The sequence below is a fragment of the Gigantopelta aegis genome, chromosome 11 (assembly GCF_016097555.1).
Source record: "Gigantopelta aegis isolate Gae_Host chromosome 11, Gae_host_genome, whole genome shotgun sequence".
Classification (NCBI taxonomy): Eukaryota; Metazoa; Mollusca; class Gastropoda; order Neomphalida; family Peltospiridae; genus Gigantopelta; species Gigantopelta aegis.
In genome coordinates, this window is record NC_054709.1 from 6,491,939 (window position 1) to 6,513,701 (window position 21,763).

At 38.3% G+C, this 21,763-nt stretch overlaps 2 protein-coding genes across 2 annotated transcripts in view; both read right to left on the reverse strand.

Annotated features, from left to right (window-relative positions):
- LOC121385305 overlaps positions 1-21,763 on the reverse strand; it is a 250,701-nt gene that overhangs the window by 181,290 nt on the left and 47,648 nt on the right. The gene's annotated exons all lie outside the window — the stretch shown is intronic.
- The window catches only part of LOC121385303 (acid-sensing ion channel 5-like), a 110,530-nt gene that overhangs the window by 74,994 nt on the left and 13,773 nt on the right, over positions 1-21,763 (reverse strand). The window lies entirely within an intron of this gene.

Here is a 21,763-nt window from a genome sequence, read left to right on the forward strand (position 1 = left end):
CTGCAAACTCAGGACAGTCCCTTTAAGGCTCTGTTATCGCAAACATCTTACAATGGCTGCAAACTCAGGACAGTCCCTTTAAGGCTCTGTTATCGCAAACATCTTACAATGGCTGCAAACTCAGGTCAGTCCCTTTAAGGCTCTGTTATCGCAAACATCTTACAATGGCTGCAAACTCAGGACAGTCCCTTTAAGGCTCTGTTATCGCAAACATCTTACAAACTCAGGACAGTGCCTTTAAAGGGACAGACCCTACTTTCAACCCGTGAAAATTAACACTAACTTTAGTTAATCTACAAACCTGTAACACATTTGGATAACGCTACAATTGAGTGAAACATGAGTCTGTGACTTTGAAATGGTGAAATACCCTCTAAAAATAGACTAAAACTGGACTCCCATAACTGTTACTTCTCAGACGCACGTGCGTTTTTAAAATATGCGAAATGCATTTTGTGATATTAAAAACACCAGGATGACCAAAAACGCTTCGAAGGTACGGAAATTGATCATCTAAACCATACAATCTAAGCTATAATAGTACAAAATATATGTCTTAGTGTTTAAAGACTAGAGTATGTCCCTTTAAATATTAAATTAATTTACACAATTCCACTGAAATAACAAAGTACATGTGAATGCCAATAATGAAATTCGAACTGTCTCTATCGATTTTCATTGCATATGACAGGCTGTGACATTCAAATACATTTAGAGCCGAATTTACGAAGCCTGTAGTTTCACGCGTGTAAGACATAAACAGTTTCGGCCCTTAATCTTTTCCTATCCAAAAAGACGGAAGGGTGGATGTTAGAGATGATTTAGAAATACAGAAAATAATAATACCTGCTTTCGGTAATTAAAGGGACATTCCTGACTTTGCTGCATTGTAAGATGTTTCCGACTAATAAACTATTTCTATGATTAAACTTTCATATTAAATATATTTTCCTGTTTAGAATATCAGTGTCTCTATATTCCATGTGTTTCTAGTCGTTCTATTATTTGTAAGAAGCCCAACTGGATTTTGTTTTCAAATAATTTCGTTAGTACGAAAAAAAAAAATATTGTGACGGACCAGGCTCTTAATTTCTTTTCGCCTGTGGCGATATTAATTGTTTTAGACGGCCGTGTGCAGTCCCAATATGCACTTATACTAGGTGGGCACTTTGTTACGTAATACCTCCGTGCGACCGTACCCTCTAATACACACCCATACCAGTTGCGGAGGCCATGTGGCCAGTAGTTACGTAATACCTCCGCGAGTTCTGTTTTACGACCTGGGATTTTTAGCGATTGGCGACAGCTAGTCTGACCATCTAAGACAAATATGCCGTCTTGGTCGCTGTGGAAATATCACTTGTAGGTATTCGGTACCGCCTTGTACCCCCAGGCGATATTCGGCTTTGTAATAAATAGATAGGATTTAGAGATATCGAGGAGAAACATATTGGAAGGCTACCAGGGAACGTTAGTCCGTTTGGACTTGGTAAATATTATTTCTGCTCTGTGTATAACCTTGATGTGATTGTTGTGACTTTAAATATTTTAATATTGTATTATACCCATATTATTTAGACAGTGTTTCCGGTAAACTGACTAAGTAAATTGTAGGCTTCACTGTGCTAAAATTATTAAAGCTTAGCCAGTCATCCTAGAGGACCTAGATAAACTGTAGGTTATTGTCTTTATTGTGATAGGTACCAGTATTAAGTCTGTATTACAAGGTTACTGAATGAGTAGTTAAGGGTTAATTAAAAATTAACCAAGTAGGAATAGAGTTGTAATTCCTTTATTAATTAAGTTCCCCTGGAAGCGTTTCTCAATTATCACGTGTGGGTGTTGTGTCACGGTGAAGTGATTAGAATATTGTGTAAACTAGACACCTAGTGATTAACTAATTAAGTGATTAGTTCTGGGTTGTTATTATATTTTTGTTGTTAATTAACTACTGCGGCAGTACATTTGTCAGCGTAGTATTAATACAGATTTCAAAGTGTATTGTGTTTTTGTTGTGTTTTCTAGTGAACTAAACGTGCTATAATAACACATATTTATATAAGATCTATCTCTGTTTATACCTAGAGACGAGCCACTCGGGTATATACTGCCCGATACAGAGAGATCTGATAGATATACAGTTAGGAGAGATATTTGGATAATCGTGTTTCATCCCCGTGACAAATATTTTAGGAAATAAAATTAACGTAACCAAGTACAAATATTAAAGCGATCAGAAACACGTTTAATATACAGCCACTAATATTTTATGCAGAAAAATATATTTGATATGTAATTACACTCGTTAAAAGCTCTCTGTTAGTCGATAGCATCTTAAACATTGCTGCAAACTCGGGATGTCCCTTTAACGTACTATATACTGTCACAAAAAAACAAAAACGAGTGACTATGTATTTAAAACGTACATGCATACAATAATTAATATACTAGATACTGTGACCAGAAACGAGTGTTTGTGTATTTAGAAGTTACCTGCATTCGGTAATTAACGTTTAGATATTGTCATATAAACAGGAAACGAGTGTCTGTGTATTTAGAAGGTACCTGCATTCGGTAATTAACGTATTAGATACTCCCATATAAACACGAAACGAGTGTTGTGTATTTAGAAGGTACCTGCATTCGGTAATTAACGTATTAGATACTCCCATATAAACCCGAAACGAGTGTCTGTGTGTTTAGAAAGTACCTGCAGTCGGTACTTAACGTATTAGATATTATCATATAAACACGAAACGAGTGTCTGTGTATTTAGAAGCTTTCTGCATTCGGTAATTAACGTATGAGATACTCCCATATAAACACGAAACGAGTGTCTGTGTATTAGGAGATTCCTGCAATCGGTAATTCACGTATTTATAACGTACATGACTTAGGTATTTAACATAACAGATATTGTCATAAAAACCCCAACATATTTTAATTTGTACAGTATCAAATATACCAGGCGCTTTGTCAAGAAAAAAATAGGTGTTCGAATTTCACTTCATACAATATAGTTACAGAATACGCATTCTGGGATTAAATGACGAACAATATTAAATATACATATAGTTCGTCCCATCCTGCAACAAAAAAAGAAAAGAAAAAAAGTCTTCTTTTTTTGTAATTAATTTCAGTTTGGTTTGACGTAAGAAGAAAAGTAAAAGTGTTTTGGAAATAAATACTATTTTTGTGTTCAATGTAGCAAGCAATCGGCTGATAAATAAATAGCTTTGATTAAATTCAATCCCTGTCAAAGGCCGTGGTATGTGCTATCCTGTCTATGGGATGGTGCATATAAAAGATCCCTTGCTGCTAATCGAAATGAGTAGCCAATGAAGTGGCGACAGCGGGTTTCCTCCCTCAATATCTGTGTGGTCCTTAACTATATGTCCGACGCCATATAACCATAAATAAACTGTGTTGAGTGCGTCGTTAAATAAACCATTCCCTTCTATTTTACCCTTGGTGCTAGTCTCCAACTACCAACTATCACGACGACGTTAGCCAACTTCTACGACTGTCCAGTTGCTAGTCTGTGCACCATTACAACTCGATTCTCGTCGAATACGACTTCTACTATCGATTAGTCGAGTTGGCTAACTTCGTCGAGACGGTTGGTAGTCTGGCCCTACGATTAGCTGAAACACTATTTAATCCATAACTGTCCCCCACCATTGACATATCCAGAGGCCCGTGCCCCCCCCCCCACCCCACCCCGCCTTACACCGCCCGTTTGAAGTGCCTTTTTAAATGACTTTTAAAACAAATTCCATTACCCCCTCCTTTACAAAACCCCAGATCCGCCCCTATCCACCCACAGCTAATGGTATATTTCCACGCCTACATGTTCAAATTTAAGAAGTTAAAGTTAACATTGTTTTATTTAACGACACCACTAGAACACATTGATTTATTGATCATCGGTTATTGCATGTCAAACATTTTGGTAATTTCGACATATAGTCTAGGATAGGTAACTCGCTACATTTTTATTTTTGCATTAGTAGCAAGGAATATTTTAGATACACCATCCCACAGTCAGGACAGCACATACCACGGCCTTAAGACACCAATCGAGGTGTACTGTCTGGAACGAGATATTGCCTAATGGACCCAACGACGTGGATCGATCCGAAACTGACCGCGCATCAGGTGAGCGCTTTACCACTAGGCTACGTCCCGCTCGTTATTAGGATTTGCGAACATAACAGCTCATTAAAGATAATTCTGGGACCAGACAATATTAAAACACGTGTCTGTCATATTGATCTTAGGACCTGGAGCCAATTTTCCACGGAACGGTTGTGGCACTATATGTCGCAGTGCATACCATTATCGAGACACTGGTCCGTTCCCGACGATCGCTAGTACGTTCCACATTGCGATGCACTTTACAATCGTCTTAATTAGCGGCGCGATGTAGCCCAGTGGTAAAGCGGTCGCTTGATGAGCAGTCGGTCTGGAATCGATCCCCATCGGTGGCTATTTCTCGTCACAGCCAGTGCACCACGACTGGTATATCAAAGGGAGAGGTATGTGCTATCCTGTCTGTGCCTTTCTATATGTTTGTCTGCCTGTCTATCTATCTCTTAATTTATCCATCCATCCATCCATCCATCTATCTATCCATCTATCGCAAAACATCATTGTCACGGGGATCCTATAATACCCGTAACTGAATGAAACACGATTATCCAAATATCTCTCCTAACTGTATATCTATTAGATCTCTCTGTAACGGGCAGTTATACCCGCGTGGCTCGTCTAGGTATGATCAGAGATAAGATCTTATATAAAGTATATGTAATATAGCACGTTTAGTTCACTAGAAAACACAACAAAAACACAATACACTTTGGAATCTGTATTACTACTATGCTGACAAATGTACTGCCGCAGTAGTTAATTAACAACAACAAATAATAACAACCCAGAACTTACCACTTAATTAGTTAATCTCTAGGTGTCTAGTTTACACAATATTGTAATCACTACACCGTGACACAACACCCACACGTGTGGTAATTGAGAAACGCTTCCAGGGGAACTTAATTAATAAAGGAATTACAACTCTATTCCTAACTGGTTAATTTTTAATTAACCCTTAACTACTCATTCAGTAACCTTGTAATACAGAATTAATACTGGTACCTATCACAATAAAGACAATAACCTACAGTTTACCTAGGTCCTCTAGGATGACTGGTTAAGCTTTATATATATTAGAACAGTGAGCCTACAGTTTACTGCGTCAGATTACCGGCAGCACCGTCTAAATAATATTGGTATAATACAGTATTAAAATATTTAAAGTCACATCAATCACATCAAGTTATACAACAGAGCAGAAATAATATTTACCAAGTCCAAACGGACGCGTTCCCTGGAAGCCTTCCAATAAGTTTCTCTCCCATATCTCTAAAACCCTAGGTATTTATAAAAAAAACCGAATATCGCCTGGGGGCACATCGCGGTCCTCCCCGTATCAAGTGATATTTCCACAGCGACCAAGCCGGCATATTTTTCTTAGATGACCAGACTTGCTGACGCCTAGTCGCCAAAATCACGGTCGTAAAAACCGCAGTCGTGGAAGTATTACGTAACTACTGGCCACATGGCCTCCGCATCTGGTCTGGGTGTGTATTAGAAAGAGCTCGACGACCGTCGCGCAGAGGTATTACGTAACAAAGTGCCCACCTGGGCTTAAGTGCATATTGGAACTGCACACGGCCTTCTAAAACAATTAATATCGCCACAGGCGAAAACAAAATTAAGAACATGTTCCGTCACACACCCCACCTCAAAAAGGATATTTCCACTACTCTAGGAATAGAGAAATATACTTCATTTAAACACAAAGTGCGTTAACCGACGCATCCGGGCATTTATAACACATGTAATAATAAGGTGACTACCAGTAATCGCACTGAGTCTCTGAGTCCCTGGTATACAAATAAAATATAATTAAACAAAACAGAAATCAAGAATGTCAACACATTATCATAACGTTCAACTTCGGGACAGGGCATCAGCGATTACATTAGATGTGCCCTTGATATGTTCAATGGTAATTGGGAATTCCTGCAGGAGAAGACTCCATCTCAAAACTCTCTGGTTGGTGGCTTTCATTCTGTGAATGAAAGTGAGCGGATTATGGTCCGTAAAGACCACCACTTGATGCACTGCCGATTTCACGTAGATCTGAAAATGCTTCAGAGCTTGTACCATGGCCAAAGCTTCCTTCTCTATAGTGGAATAGTTCACCTGTTGTTTGTCAAAATTTTTGGAGAAGAAACTTACAGGATGGTCCAGTCCATTTTCGTCTTTCTGGAACAGCACAGCTCCAGCTCCCACGTCACTGGCATCCACAGCTAGCTTGAAAGGCATTCGGTAGTCTGGTGCTGCCATCACGGGAGAAGAGGAGCGCATCTGCTTGAGACGGTTGAATGACTTCTCGCATTCATCTGACCACTGGAACTTCGTTTCCTTCTTTAGCAGCGATGTGATGGGGGCAGCTACCGTCGCACGTTTTCCAGGTTTTCTTCGATAGGCATGCTGTCGAATCGGTGTAGCGTTGGGTTCCAAGCGCACATCCTGGCTTAAGGTATTGGTAACCATTGGAAGGTCCTGACAAATGGAAACATTGTCTTGTTTCAACGTAGTCAACTTTGCTCGCTGGGGACTCAAGTCTGCTAGAATCTGGTTGTTGGTTAATTTTCTCTCTGCAGTCTTGACGTCATCACAGGAAATTGAGTGACTCTCAATTTGGACAGGTAACTCTGGAACTATCGGCAGTCTGTCAAAATAACCTTTTAGCAAATTGATGTGACAATACCTACTTTTCCTAACCCTATCAGGAGTGTTTATCACATATCCTGTCTCATTAACCCGTTTGTGCACAACATAGGGCCCAAAATACCTGTTCTGTAATGAACCCCGTTTATTGGGAAGGTACAGCAGCACCTTATCCCCTGGTTTAAATTCCCGACTCCTAGCCTTCCTATGAAACACTGATTTTATTTTGCTCTGAGCATAGCTCAGTTGCTTCCTAGCTAGTTCGGTTGCCTGCCACCTCCTATCTCTAACTGTCTTATTCATTAATACTCCCTTGTCCATATCATAACCTGACTTCTGATCCTCCATCTCACCCTCAGTTAACAAAGTAGTGCGAGGTGCCAACAATTTTGGATCAGCCCCCTGCTCTAGAATTAACTCTTGTCTATTACAAGGTAAGCCCCCTCTATCAAACACAACTGGTTCATTTACCCTCTGTGGGAGGTCAACAGGTTCCACCACATTTAGTTCCTCAGTTGACTTATCTACCATTTTACTGATAACCTCATCCACTCCAATTTCATGGCTCACACACGTATCAGACAAATCACAAATATCCTCTGGGTCTCGTGTTACCCTTCTGGCCATAGCCCTAGTCATTACACACGCAGGATATCTAATCTCATCAACCTCACTCTCTCCTACTGGTAAAGGGCTGTCTTTAATTAATAATTGGTCACATTTCGGCTGACAACACTGACTAGTCAAATCATTACGCAACAAAACTCCTATGTTTTCAACAGGCAAGTCCTTCACAACACCCATAATGACTGGTCCCGTCACAAACTTCGAACACAAGAAAACGTTATGTAACCGGACAACCATATATCCAGTAACTGAGGTTAAAGCCAAACTACGTCCTGTATCTGAATTCTCAATACCAGCTAAACACTCCAACGTGATCAGTGACTGACTACACCCAGTATCTCGATAGATTGATATTGCCTTAGGACTCAATTCTTGTTTCACATCACAAATCATACCAGTGGACACATACGGGTTTACTTTCTCTGCCATGGGACTAACCATTAACTCTCTCGCTAACGGAGCTGACCTCACTAAACCGACCACTTGCGCATTATCGCGTTTCCTTTTAAAACAGTCCCCGACAAGATGGTTATCCTTTTTACAGTAACTGCAATGTGGACGAAAAGTTCGTGCATTGGCTGATAATGCAGGCTTATCCTTACTTTGCCCACCAGGTGCATTCCTTGCCTGACTAGCTGACCAACTAGAAGACTCTCCCCGATAGTTACTTTCCCGGGAAAAACCTGGCTGAAATTTCTTCTTATCACCCTGTTGTAAAGAGCTACCCTGTACTGCCTGAGCTTTGTGTATTAACACGTAATCATCTGCCACTATGCCTGCCTCCTCTATCTTTTTGACATCACGATCCTCTAAATGGATACGTAAGCTAACTGGTAATCCATTTTTAATGTCCTGTAAGATCAACAACTCCCGTAACTCGGTATATGACTCTACCTGATGAGACACCACCCATTTATCAAACATCCCTGCCTTCTTAGCCACAAACTCACTATAAGACTGACCCTGCGTTTTTCTCAACTCGCTATACCGTAAACGATAATCCTCAGGTCGTAATTCATATGCCCTCAACACTGCGGCCTTAACTAGGTCGTACTGACTTGCTCGCTCATCACTCATTGAATTATAAGCTACACTAGCCTTCCCCTTAAACTTAGACACGGCTAACAATGTCCACTTAGACTGCGGCCAATTTACCTGCTTAGCGGCCCGTTCAAAAAGTTGGAAGAACATATCTACCTCCTGGTCATCAAATACAGGCACTGATCTATAAACCTCCGACATGTTAAACCCATTTCCTACTTCTCGTCTGACTTCTTCAGTATTCAACTTTAACTCATGTTCCACCTTTAATTTTTCTAACTGGAATTATCTATCTCTATCTCTATCTTCTCTATCCCTCTCTTCTCTTTATCTCTCTCTCTCTCTCTCCATCCCTCTCTCTATCTTCTCTATCTCTATCTTCTTTCTCTCTATCCCTCTCTTCTCTTTCTCTCTCTCTCTATTCCTCTCTTGTCTTTCTCTATCTCTATCTTCTCTATCTCTATCTTCTTTCTCTCTAACCCTCTCTTCTCTTTCTCTCTCTCTCTCTATCCCTCTCTTCTCTTTCTCTATCCCTCTCTTCTCTTTCTCTCTCTCTTCTCTTTCTCTCTCTCTCTCTCTATCTAATGCACGTTCTTCTCTTTCGTACTCAAGCTTTCTAAAAGCTAACTGTTGTTTCATACTCATGTCACTTATCTCTATCTCTGGAACAATCTCACTTTCTTCCATAACAGGCCTATCACCAAAAACTTCCTGGATAATAATTGTCTTTATATCACCTAAGGTTTTAGCTGATGTTAAATCAATTTCCCGCTCACTTGCGATTTCAACTAACTCGGCCTTACGTGCTGGCTTAATCTCCACTACACTGAGCGTAGGCCTATCCAGCAAATTCTTATCCATGTTTAGATATAACGCACTTATTATTAATTAATTTTCTAGTGAACAACGTTGCTACTTCTGGTAATTTGTAAAAATAATTTATAAAGCCCCCATTTACAAACAATACTTTTTTAAATATGCATGTCCCGTTTCAGATCCGGGACGAGCGCCCCAATTTTTACTCCTGTCACGGGGATCCTACAATACCCGTAACTGAATGAAACACGATTATCCAAATATCTCTCCTAACTGTATATCTATTAGATCTCTCTGTAATGGGCAGTTATACCCGCGTGGCTCTTCTAGGTATGATCAGACATAAGATCTTATATAACGTATATGTAATATAGCACGTTTAGTTCATTAGAAAACACAACAAAAACACAATACACTTTGGAATCTGTATTACTACTACGCTGACAAATGTACTGCCGCAGTAGTTAATTAACAACAACAAATAATAACAACCCAGAACTGATCACTTAATTAGTTAATCTCTAGGTGTCTAGTTCACACAATATTGTAATCACTACACCGTGACACAACACCCACACGTGTGATAATTGAGAAACGCTTCCAGGGGAACTTAATTAATAAAGGAATTACAACTCTATTCCTAACTGGTTAATTTTTAATTAACCCTTAACTACTCATTCAGTAACCTTGTAATACAGAATTAATACTGGTACCTATCACAATAAAGACAATAACCTACAGTTTACCTAGGTCCTCTAGGATGACTGGTTAAGCTTTATATATATTAGAACAGTGAGCCTACAGTTTACTGCGTCAGATTACCGGCAGCATCGTCTAAATAATATTGGTATAATACAGTATTAAAATATTTAAAGTCACATCAATCACATCAAGGTTATACAACAGAGCAGAAATAATATTTACCAAGTCCAAACGGACGCGTTCCCTGGAAGCCTTCCAATATGTTTCTCTCCCATATTTCTAAAACCCTAGCTATTTATCATAAAAACCGAATATCGCCTGGGGGCACATCGCGGTCCTCCCCCTATCAATTGATATTTCCACAGCGACCAAGCCGGCATATTTTTCTTAGATGGCCAAACTTGATGACGCCTAGTCGCCAAAATCACGGTCGTAAAAACCGCACTCGCGGAGGTATTACGTAACTACTGGCCACATGGCCTCCGCACCTTGTCTGGGTGTGTTTTAGAAAGAGCTCGGCGACCGTCGCGCAGAGGTATTACGTAACAAAGTGCCCACTGGGCTTAAGTGCATATTGCAACTGCACACGGCCCTCTAAAACAATTAATATCGCCACAGCCGAAAACAAAATTAAGAGCATGTTCCGTCACAATCATATTTATTTCTTTACTAGTATTTATTCATTTACATATTTATTTATTTATTTATTTTATTTATTTATAATAACAACAACCGGCCGACGTACTAGTTCTACAAAACAATAATATGACGGTTGGCAATGTAATACAGAAAACGTTTTTCTTTTCTGCTTCTTTTTTTATTTTTTTATTATTATATTTATTACTCCAAATCCCTTGCTACTAATGTAAAATTAACAAATCAAAGTGTTCTAGTGGTGTCGTTAAACAAAACAAACTTTGACTTTACTCCAAACAAGGGGCCTCCGATTAAATAATCTTTCCGACAAGCAGAAAATCACTTAAAAATGGAGTCGTCAGCAATTTACTCGATTGGGAATACATTTACAAACAATGCATTGACCGTAATGTAATATTATATTGAGATATTCTCCTATAACAAAGTCCCAGGTGTAATTACATTAATAACGATAAGCCATGTTCGGCGAAACTGCCAATACAAACAGATTATGGCTTGCCCTATTTGTACAAATACAAATTTGTATTTCTAAAATCGAAAACCATGGATGATTAATTTCTTCGATGGACAATGCACGAAGGAAATCAAGCCTGCGTAACTAAATGCTACAACAGCTTCAAAGACTAGTTGTCAAAAGTTGTTTTAAAGACTTAATTATAACATATTAGGCACTTGTCAGCAAATAGTGGTAATTCATCTTCTAAACAGTCGAGAACATGTTAAAGCAAACCTGGAATTTAAAGATGCAATCACATATTTAAAGGGACATTCCTGATTTTGCTGTTATTTTTAAGATGTTATCGACTAACAGAGACTTTTTAACGATTGTAATTACATATCAGATATATTTTTCTGCATACAATATTTGTGACTGTATATTAAACATGTTTCCGATCGTTCTAATATTTGTAGTAGGTTAAATTTCATTTTATTTCCTAAACTGAGTTTTTTTCGTACGTACGAAATTATTTGAAGACAAAATCCAGTTTGGGCTTCTTACAAATATTAAGACGATCAGAAACACATTTAATATACCGACACCGATATTCTAAACAAGAAAATATATTTAATATGTGAGTTTAATCGTAGAAATATTTTATATTTCGGAAACATCTTACAATGCAGAAAACTCAGGAATGTCCCTTTAAAGATACAATCACGTATTTAAAGCGACTAGTGGCCAGAGCCGGTTTAAGGATCCGCGGAGCCTGTAGCACAGACAACAGCGGGTCCCTCCTTCCCAGGATATACAGTTTGCAACCCCCACGGGAAGAGGGGAACAATTACCTGGGGAAAATAAATGTACATATCACCGCGGGGCCAGTAGCCCGTGCTATATGTGCTGCCATTGTTAAAAATTTTGTCTTTTGTTTTCTGTCATTGTTAAAAATGTTGTCTTTTGTTTGCTGACATTGTTAAAGATGTTGTCTATTGTTTTCTGCCATTGTTGAAGATAGTCATTTGTTTGCTCCATCGTTAAATATTATGTATTTTGTTTGTTCCATCGTTAAAGATTCTGACTTTTGTTTTCTATCATTGTTAAAGGTCCTGTCTTTTGTTTGCTGTCATTTATACTTATTCTGTAGTTTGTGTGCTGTCATTGTTAAAGATTATGTAGTTTGTTAATTTTCATTGTTTAAGATTTTACGTTTCTTGTTTCATATGCCTGGAGAAATGCTTTACCTCTGTTTTAATGCTGCTATCTTTCTGAAATCTTAACAAAAAAGAACATTGAATAACAGAAAGTGCTTCTATCATTTCTTTGTAAAAATAAAATAAAAAAAATTAATCGAATTTTGTTAATAGACAGAACTTGTGGTATAAAATTATTCAATAGGTCGTCGAGGGTAAGATGTTGACTACTATACGGTCCTTATGACAGAGTGTGAAACTGTTATTCCGATCTCAAAATCGTATCTCTGTACAAGACAGAGTCGAAATTACGTTAGGCAAAGTCGTGATTGCTTCCATGATCAACTATAACGTGCTGGGGCCTAATTCACGAAGGTTTCTTAGACTCTGTTAGACAACAAAGCATCCTCTTTGTAAGTCTTTTAGCACTGCACTGCGATATCGCAAATTTGCGAGAGTTTAGGGAATCAGGCCCCATGGACAATAGGAAGACCGCCTTTCCTGTAAGTCATCCGTAACAGGATGTTTCACCCCTCTTGTACCGTCCATAGGAGGGATGCCATAAAACATAAAAGTGACATTTCTTTTCTTTTTTTTTACTTGTATGGACGCTTTTTGTTTTGGTCGCTTTGACACCAATCGTATTCGCTGTGAGTGTTAACGATTGGAAAATGTGTCATTAAAGAGACTGTTCTGAGTTTTCTGCATTGTAATATGTTTCCGACTAATAAAATATTTTAACGTCTAAAAATACGAATTAAATATATTTTCTTGTTTAGAATATCAGTGTTTTTATATTCAATGTGCTTCTGGTCGTCTTAATACTTGTAAGAAGCCCAAACTGGATTTTATCTTCAAATAATTTCATACGTACGGAACCCCCCCCCCCCCCCCCCTCCCTATTTAAGAAATAAAATGAAATTTAACCTAGTACAAATACTAGAACGATCAGAAACACGTCTAATATACAGCCACTAATATTTTATGAGGAAAAAATATATTTGATATGTAATTACAGTAGTGAAAATGTTTGTTTTTGATAACATCTTTAAAATTGCAGCAAACCAAGGACTGTCCCTTTAAATCTATTTTGTAATAAGGCACACTGATGATATGGAGCCCAGAAGGATTACCAAAAGGAAATGTTAAAGTTAGTTTTGTTTAACGACACCACTAGAGCACATTCATTTACTGATCATGGTTATTGGATGTCAAACATTTGGTAATTTTTACATATAGTCTTAGAGAGGAAACCCGATACACTTTTCCATTAGTCGCAAGGGATCATTTATATGCACCATCCCGCAGACAGGGCAGCACTTACCACGGCCTTTGATATACTAGTCGTGGTACACTGGCTGGAACGAGAAATAGCCCAATGGGTCCACCGGCGGGGATCGATCCCAAACCGACCGTTCATCAGGCGAGCGCTTTACCTCCATTGGTGTCTTTAAACAACAAACGTGTTTGTTTATAGGACAGCCACTCATGAGGCGATCCTCTATTGGACAATCCATCCTGGGATTTTTACGAATCAGTCCGGTGAAACAACTTCCTAATATGCCCCAGGCCTTCAGCAGTGTCTAATGGTGGAAACAAATTGAATATAAGTCCTGTGATGTGTCTTGTTATAGCGAATCATTCATCGATGGTGTTCTGGCGGAATGGCGGACTCCAGGGAATTCAGACCTATATCAAATGTCGCGTTCAGGAGTGTATACAATTGATTTAATATTGACCGAAACTCGTAAGATAGATCGGCTGCTGTACAGTTATTACTGATTATAGGAAGAGTGGGTTTGTTTTGGGGTTTGTTTGTTTGTTTGTTTGTTTTTTGTTTTTGGGTGGGTTTTTTACTGTACTTGGTAGTCCTGGGGGCAAGAGCGGGCCCAAAAGTGGGGGCCGGGGGGGGGGGGGGAGGACATTTTAAGAATTTAAAGCACTCTTTTAAAAATAGATATAATTTTCAATGAAGTACCCTTTTCAGGGAGTTGGGCCATGTTCCCTTTTTGCCTTGGTCCCTCCGTAAAATATTTCCTGGGTCCGCCCTTGGAAGCATTGGGGGTTTTCCTTTCATTTTACGTATTATAATTATGTTCCATGATCTTAAGACTTCTTGAACAACCAGAAATAAATGTGTCCGTCGGCAATAAGAAACCAGGAGCACTGGAAACGAAGCCTGATTTCAGTAACAGCCGGTGACGCTACAAACCATGAACGACGTGACACACAAATTGCACGTACATTATAGAATGTTCCATGACGTTAGACTCCTTGAACAATCACACAAAAATGGCACCCGTCGGCAATAAGAAAAAACCCCAAAACAACTAAAAACGAATGCTGCGTTCGGCAATAGCCAGTATCTGTAACACCCTCGAGCAACATGGTACACACATTTCACGTGCAATTATGTTGTGTCTTGTTGTTGTTTTTCTTGTGTGTAAGTACTGCATATCGAATACTATTAGCAACATTTAAAATACACACATGCACATTCGTCGCTGTTTTGACAATTGCCGTCATCTCTTTATTAAACCGGCCTCGGTGGCGTTGTGGCAGGCCATCGGTCTACAGGCTGGTAGGTACTGGGTTCGGATCCCAGCCGAGGCATGGGATTTTTAATCCAGATACCGACTCCAAACCCCGAGTGAGTGCTCCGCAAGGCTCAATGGGTAATTGTAAACCACTTGCACCGACCAGTGATCCATAACTGGTTCAACAAAGGCCATGGTTTGTGCTATCCTGCCTTTGGGAAGCGCAAATAAAATATCCCTTGCTGCTAATCGGAAGAGTAGCCCATGTAGTGGCGACAGCGGGTTTCCTCTCAAAATCTGTGTGGTCCTTAACCATATGTCTGACGCCATATAACCGTAAATAAAATGTGTTGAGTGCGTCGTTAAATAAAACATTTCTTTCTTTCTTTATTTCTCTTTATTAAAAAGCTATATAATTGTATTGTCATGTATGAAATATTCGTTCGTTTCTCTATTGTTGTTTTTGTTGTGTTTTTCTTTAATTATTTGTTATTATTATTATGTTTTAATTATTATTATTATTATCATCATCATCATCATTATCATCATCATTATCATTATATTAACATTATTATCATCATCATCGTCATCATCATTTGCATCATCATCATTGTCACCATCATTATCATTATCATCATTATTATCATCATCATCGTCGTCATTATTATTATTATTATTGTTATAATTAATATATATTGTGTTCGGGTTGGGTTGGGTTTTTTGCTTTATTTGTTTTTAAATCGGTTTTAGCAGCATCCACGACAGAGTTTTATATAAATTGATTTGGCTTCTTCTGAAAAAGGTACGACAGACCTACTGACAGAAATATCAACGCAGAGTCGATAGTACGGTGGCATCCGAATCAGTCTGATCACCGAGGAATACATGTAACTTCAGACAAATAGTTTTACATTCTTCTTCCGTGCAGACATAATTTTTCGTAATCAGTGGCGTAGCTAACGATATTTTCTTGGGAATATCTATACATCGCATACGTCAAAGTCACAAGCTTGTCTCTTATTCAGTTATTATTTTCATAGATGTATAATTTCATGCCTACTGAATAAAAATAGCGAGGTGACCCTCTCAAAAGTGTGGGCTAATTCCGCCAGGAAGAGCAATCAAAGATGGCCGCCAAAATGATTAAAGCACGCGTTTTACTACTTCTGCTTGTCAAATGAAATGTTTCTAATGTCCAAATAAAAGCGGGTTGTGAAATTAAACTTCTTTTGTCAGATTATTTTGAATTCATTTAACCTAATTAGTAGGCTCTCTGGGTGGAATTGAAGACCTCACGGGAACAAAATACATGCATTTCAAAGAACTATCTGGGATTACCCTTCTGCCGATATTTGTGGTCTAAAAACATTTATTTCAAGTTTTAACTGGGATAACATTTTCCAATCGGAGTCCATTGATACAATAACGACAAATATAAGTAACGTTTTATTAAATTCAGCGAAAACATTTATTCCTTATAAAATAGTTATTGTCCGACCTAGAGATAAACCTTTTATGAACGGCAACATTCGAAGATTAATGCGACAAAGACATAAACTTCACAATAAAGCTAAAAACAATAATACTCCTAATGACTGGGCCAACTTTAGGAAAACACGTAACTTGGTAATATCGGAGGTACGCAAAGCCAAATCAGAATATTTTAAGAAAATAGACAATAAAATTAACAGTTCAACCGATACTGGTACAAAATATTGGTGGAAACTTGTTAATTCTCACTTTAAAAATCGTGGGAGTATTAGTTTAACTATAACACCGCTGCTTGTCGATGGTAACGTTATTGATAATCCTAAGGAGATAGCCAATGTTTTTAATGAATTCTTTATTAAACAATCTACTTTACACTGCCCGCAAGGAGAGCTTCCGACAGTAGACCTTACAGTTGATCCACTTATAGAAATAGAGCTAGTACAATCCGAAGTAGAAGATATCTTAAACACCCTTAATACATCCAAATCATCCGGCCCCGACTTTATTTGTAATAGATTACTTAAGTTACTAGCTAAAGAACTTTCATACCCTCTAACACGCTTGTTTAATCTATCATTACACCATTCCATTTTCCCCTCAGATTGGAAACTTGCTAATGTAAATCCTATTTATAAAAAGGGTAGTATTCATGAACCAAGTAATTATAGACCCATTTCACTTACAAGTAATCTCTCCAAACATTTCGAAAAATGCATTTTTAAGCACATTTTCAATTTCTTTAGAATAAATAACACCATAACAAAATTCCAGTCTGGCTTTATTCCTGGCGATTCAACTGTTAACCAACTAATTGATTTTTATCATTTTATTTGTCATTCTATGGATGAAGGGAAAGAAGTTAGAGCAGTATTTTGCGATATAAGCAAAGCATTTGATTGAGTTTGGCATAAGGGTCTGATCTATAAATTAGAAACTGTTAGGTTCGGGAAAACTCTTATTATGGTTTGAAAGCTATTTATCTGATCGAAGACAATGTGTAGTACTACAAAACCATTTCTCTCATACTAAACCCATTTCCGCAGGTGTTCCGCAAGGTTCTGTTCTTGGTCCTATTTTGTTTTTGGTATATATAAATGATATTGTTAATGGGATTACTTCAAATATTAGATTGTTCGCTGATGACCTCATTATTTATTACTGTTGAAAATCCTGAACTATGTTGTAATATTTTAAACTCTGACTTAGAGCATATTAACAAGTGGGCTAAACGGTGGCTTGTTAAGTTCAGTCCCGAAAAAACCGAAACCTTGTTGTTTAGCCGAAAAATTAAAAACCCCAGCAATCCTAAGTTATTTTTAGACAACGTACAAGTATCAGAGGTTGATGTCCATAAACACTTGGGCCTTACATTCCAGAAATCTGCGGAATGGGATTTCCATATACAAAATATTGTAAGTAAGGCCAGTAAAATGGTAAATTGTCTTCGATCCTTTAAATATAGATTATCTAGAAAATCATTAGTAAAAATCTATAGATCATTTATTCTTGATTTTTGATTATGCCGATATTCTTTGGGATAATTGTAGTCTCCAACAGGCATACAATCTTGAAAATATACACTTGGACGCTTTGCGTACAATTTGTGGTTCTGTTCGGGGAACATCTCACGAGTTACTATATAGCGAAACTGGTTTTATATCTTTATCAGAAAGGAGAAGTCGCCATAAACTATGTATGATGTATAAACTTTCTAATAACTTGCTCCCCACATTCTTGACATTACAATTACCACGCCCCATTTCTGCAAAAAACCCATATTACACTCGTAATGTAGATCGCCTCCTTACATACTTTTGTCGAACTAAACTTTTCGCAAATTCCTTTTTTCCTTCCGCAGTTAAATTATGGAATAATATAACGTCCGATATTAGGAATTCTTCATCGTTAAATAGATTTAAATCAGAATTAAATAAATCAGACCTAATTGTACCGTGCCACTTTTACGATGGTGATAGAAGGCAACAGATATTATATAGTCGACTCCGCTTGGGAACTAGCGATCTAAATGGTCATATATTTGCAAGACACGTAAGTGACAGTCCCTTTTGTACTTGTGGACATCTTATTGAAGATGCAGAACATTTTTTATGTTATTGTCCACTATATAATGTAATTCGTAATACTCACCTGTCAAAATATCACAATCTTAATTGCAAGACTTTATTATTTGGTGACCCAAATTTTAGTACCCACGAAAATAGTGTTATATTTAAATCTGTTCAAGACTTTATAATTAATAGCAAACGTTTCGATAACTAACCATTCATTATTCCTCCTTCTCCGTTCCCAACTGTGACTGAATAATATCATATCAACTATCTATTTTTATTTTTCCTTTCTTCTCTCTCTCTTCCATTCTTCTCATCTTAGCTAATTTGAATTTATTTAAATTATTATACTATTTCTGTCATCTTGATGTATCAAACTTGTATTTATAAATGTAGGGAGAGGCCTTAATATAGGCTCTTGCCTGTTGGCCAATCCCAAACCGCATTTTGACGGCAATAAATATTGTTTAAACTAACCTAATTAGTATATGATCATATGATTATAGGCATTGAGAAACAAATGAGTGAGTAAAAAACCCTGTATGGTGCCCAAGTTAAAACCAGGGTGACACAGACAGTTGAAACCATGGCGACAGAGACAGCTGAAACCAGGGTGACACAGACAGCTGAAACCGTGGTGACATGGTGAAACAGACAGTTGAAACCAGGATGACACAGACAGTTGGAACCAGGATGACACAGACAGTTGTAACCAGGGTGACAGAGACAGTTGAAACCAGGGTAACAGACAGTTGAAACCATGGTGACACAGCCAGTTGAATCCAGGGTGACAGAGACAGTTAAAACGAGGGCGACACAGGCAGTTGAAACCAGGGTGACAAAGATAGTTAAAAGCAGGGTGACACAGACAGTTGAAACCATGGTGACACAGACAGTTGGAACCAGGGTGACACAGACAGTGGAAACCATGGCGACACAGTTAAAACCATGGTGACACAGCCAGTTGAAACCAGGGTGACAGAGACAGTTAAAAGCAGGGTGACATAGACAGTTGAAACCAGGGTGACACGGATAGTTGAAACCATGGTGACAGAAACAGTTGAAACCAAGATAACATGGACAGTTGAAACTATGGTGACACAGACAGTTGAATCCATGGTGACACAGACAGTTGAAACTATGGTGACACAGACAGTTGAATCCATGGTGACACAGACAGTTGAATCCATGGTGACACAGACAGTTGAATCCATGGTGACACAGACAGTTGAATCCATGGTGACACAGACAGTTGACACAAACGACATGGTGACACAGACAGTTGAAGCAGACAGCTGAAACTATGGTGACACAGACAGTTGAATCCATGGTGACACAGACAGTTGAAACTATGGTGACACAGACAGTTGAATCCATGGTGACACAGACAGTTGAAACTATGGTGACACAGACAGTTGAATCCATGGTGACACAGACAGTTGAAACGACAGTGACACAGACAGCTGAAACTATGGTGACACAGACAGTTGAAACCATGGTGACAAGGACAGTTGAAACCAGGGTTTTCAAGACAGAATGGCGAAGAGGAAGTCAATACCATATCAGGGCTCTCACACAAAATCAAGTGAACCTGCTGCTCAATTATTACAAACCATATGTCCCATGACCACCTTCTTCACTTGAATCTTGGATGGCACCCGATGGAAGAAAGTGTAAGGACACAATGCTTACGCTAATCAAGACATTTAGTTGTCTCCTATCAAAACACAGAGTCAATGGCAACCAAGGCAGAGGATGCACAACATAAAACGTGTCCGACTCAACAACTGATCCAGAGGCCGAGTCCCACACGTAATTGATCAATGGCAATGTGCTGTGTGTTCAAATCAGTTTGAAAGCAAATAGGAATAATACAGCAACTGTCTGTCTGACTTTCCCATATGACTTCTGTGGATGTGAAGACAAATTGTGAATTTCGGCAACTATTTCGGATTATCATCTGATACAATTCCATATTATTTCACACTGTCAGAATTACCAAATGTTCCATATCCAATAGCCGATGATTATTTAGTGGTGTCGTTAGACAGAACAAACTTTAAACAAACTATGATGATAATTTTGTTTAGAATCGGTCTTGTAATATTAATAAAAGCTTATAATATATTGAATTTTGTTTATGTTTTCAGGGTCTCTAAATAATTTTTTCTGGAATCCAAAGCGCATTTAAAAAATATTTTCGACACCGTAATCCAAGATGGCTGTCCACAATGAACTGAATGAATAACAAATTCTAAACAGCATCATTAATTTCTGTACACCAGTATAGAATATCGTTATCAATGTTGTCACGGGGATCCTATAATACCCGTAACTGAATGAAACACGATTGTCCAAACATCTCTCCTAACTGTATATCTATTATATCTCTCTGTAACAGGCAGTTATACCCGCTGTGGCTCGTCTCTAGGTATGATCAGAGATACGATCTTATATAAAGTATATATTATTATAGCACGTTTAGTTCACTAGAAAACACAACAAAAACACAATACACTTTGGAATCTGTATTAATACTACGCTGACAAATGTACTGCCGCAGTAGTTAATTAACAACAACAAATAATAACAACCCAGAACTGATCACTTAATTAGTTAATCTCTAGGTGTCTAGTTTACACAATATGCTAATCACTTCACCGTGACACAACACCCACACGTGTGATAATTGAAAACGCTTCCAGGAGAACTTAATTAATAAAGGAATTACACTCTATTCCTAACTGGTTAATTTTTAATTAACCCTTACTACTCGTTCAGTAACGTGGGATAATTGAGGAACGCTAACACACACACGTGTGATAATGGAGAAACGCTTCCAGGAGAACTTACTTAATAAAGGAATTACACTCTATTCCTAACGGTGAGCCTACAGAATACTGCGTCAGATGACCGGCAGCACCGTCTAAATAATATTGGTATAATACAGTATTAAAATATTTAAAGTCACATCAATCACATCACGGTTATACAACAGAGCAGAAAAAATATATTTACCAAAGTCCCGTCTGAACTAATATAGATCGTTCAGTGGACGACGTCCGTGCCCCTGGATACTTCCAAATGTTTCTCCTCGATATCTCTAAACCCTAGCTATTTATTCAAAACTCTCAGAGACAGCGAATATCGCCTGGGGGCACAAGGCGGTATCTCACGTATCATCTGAATTTCCACCTCTCCCAGAGTCGGTATATTTCCTCTGATCGTCAGACTGGCTGTCGCCATTCCGCGAGCAATCCCCTGGTCATAACCAGCACTAGCGGAGTTATTACGTAACTACTGGCCACATGGCCTCCGCACCTGGTCTGGGTGTGTATTAGGCGTACAGCTCGACGACCGTCGCGCAAAGGTATTACGTAACAAAGTTGC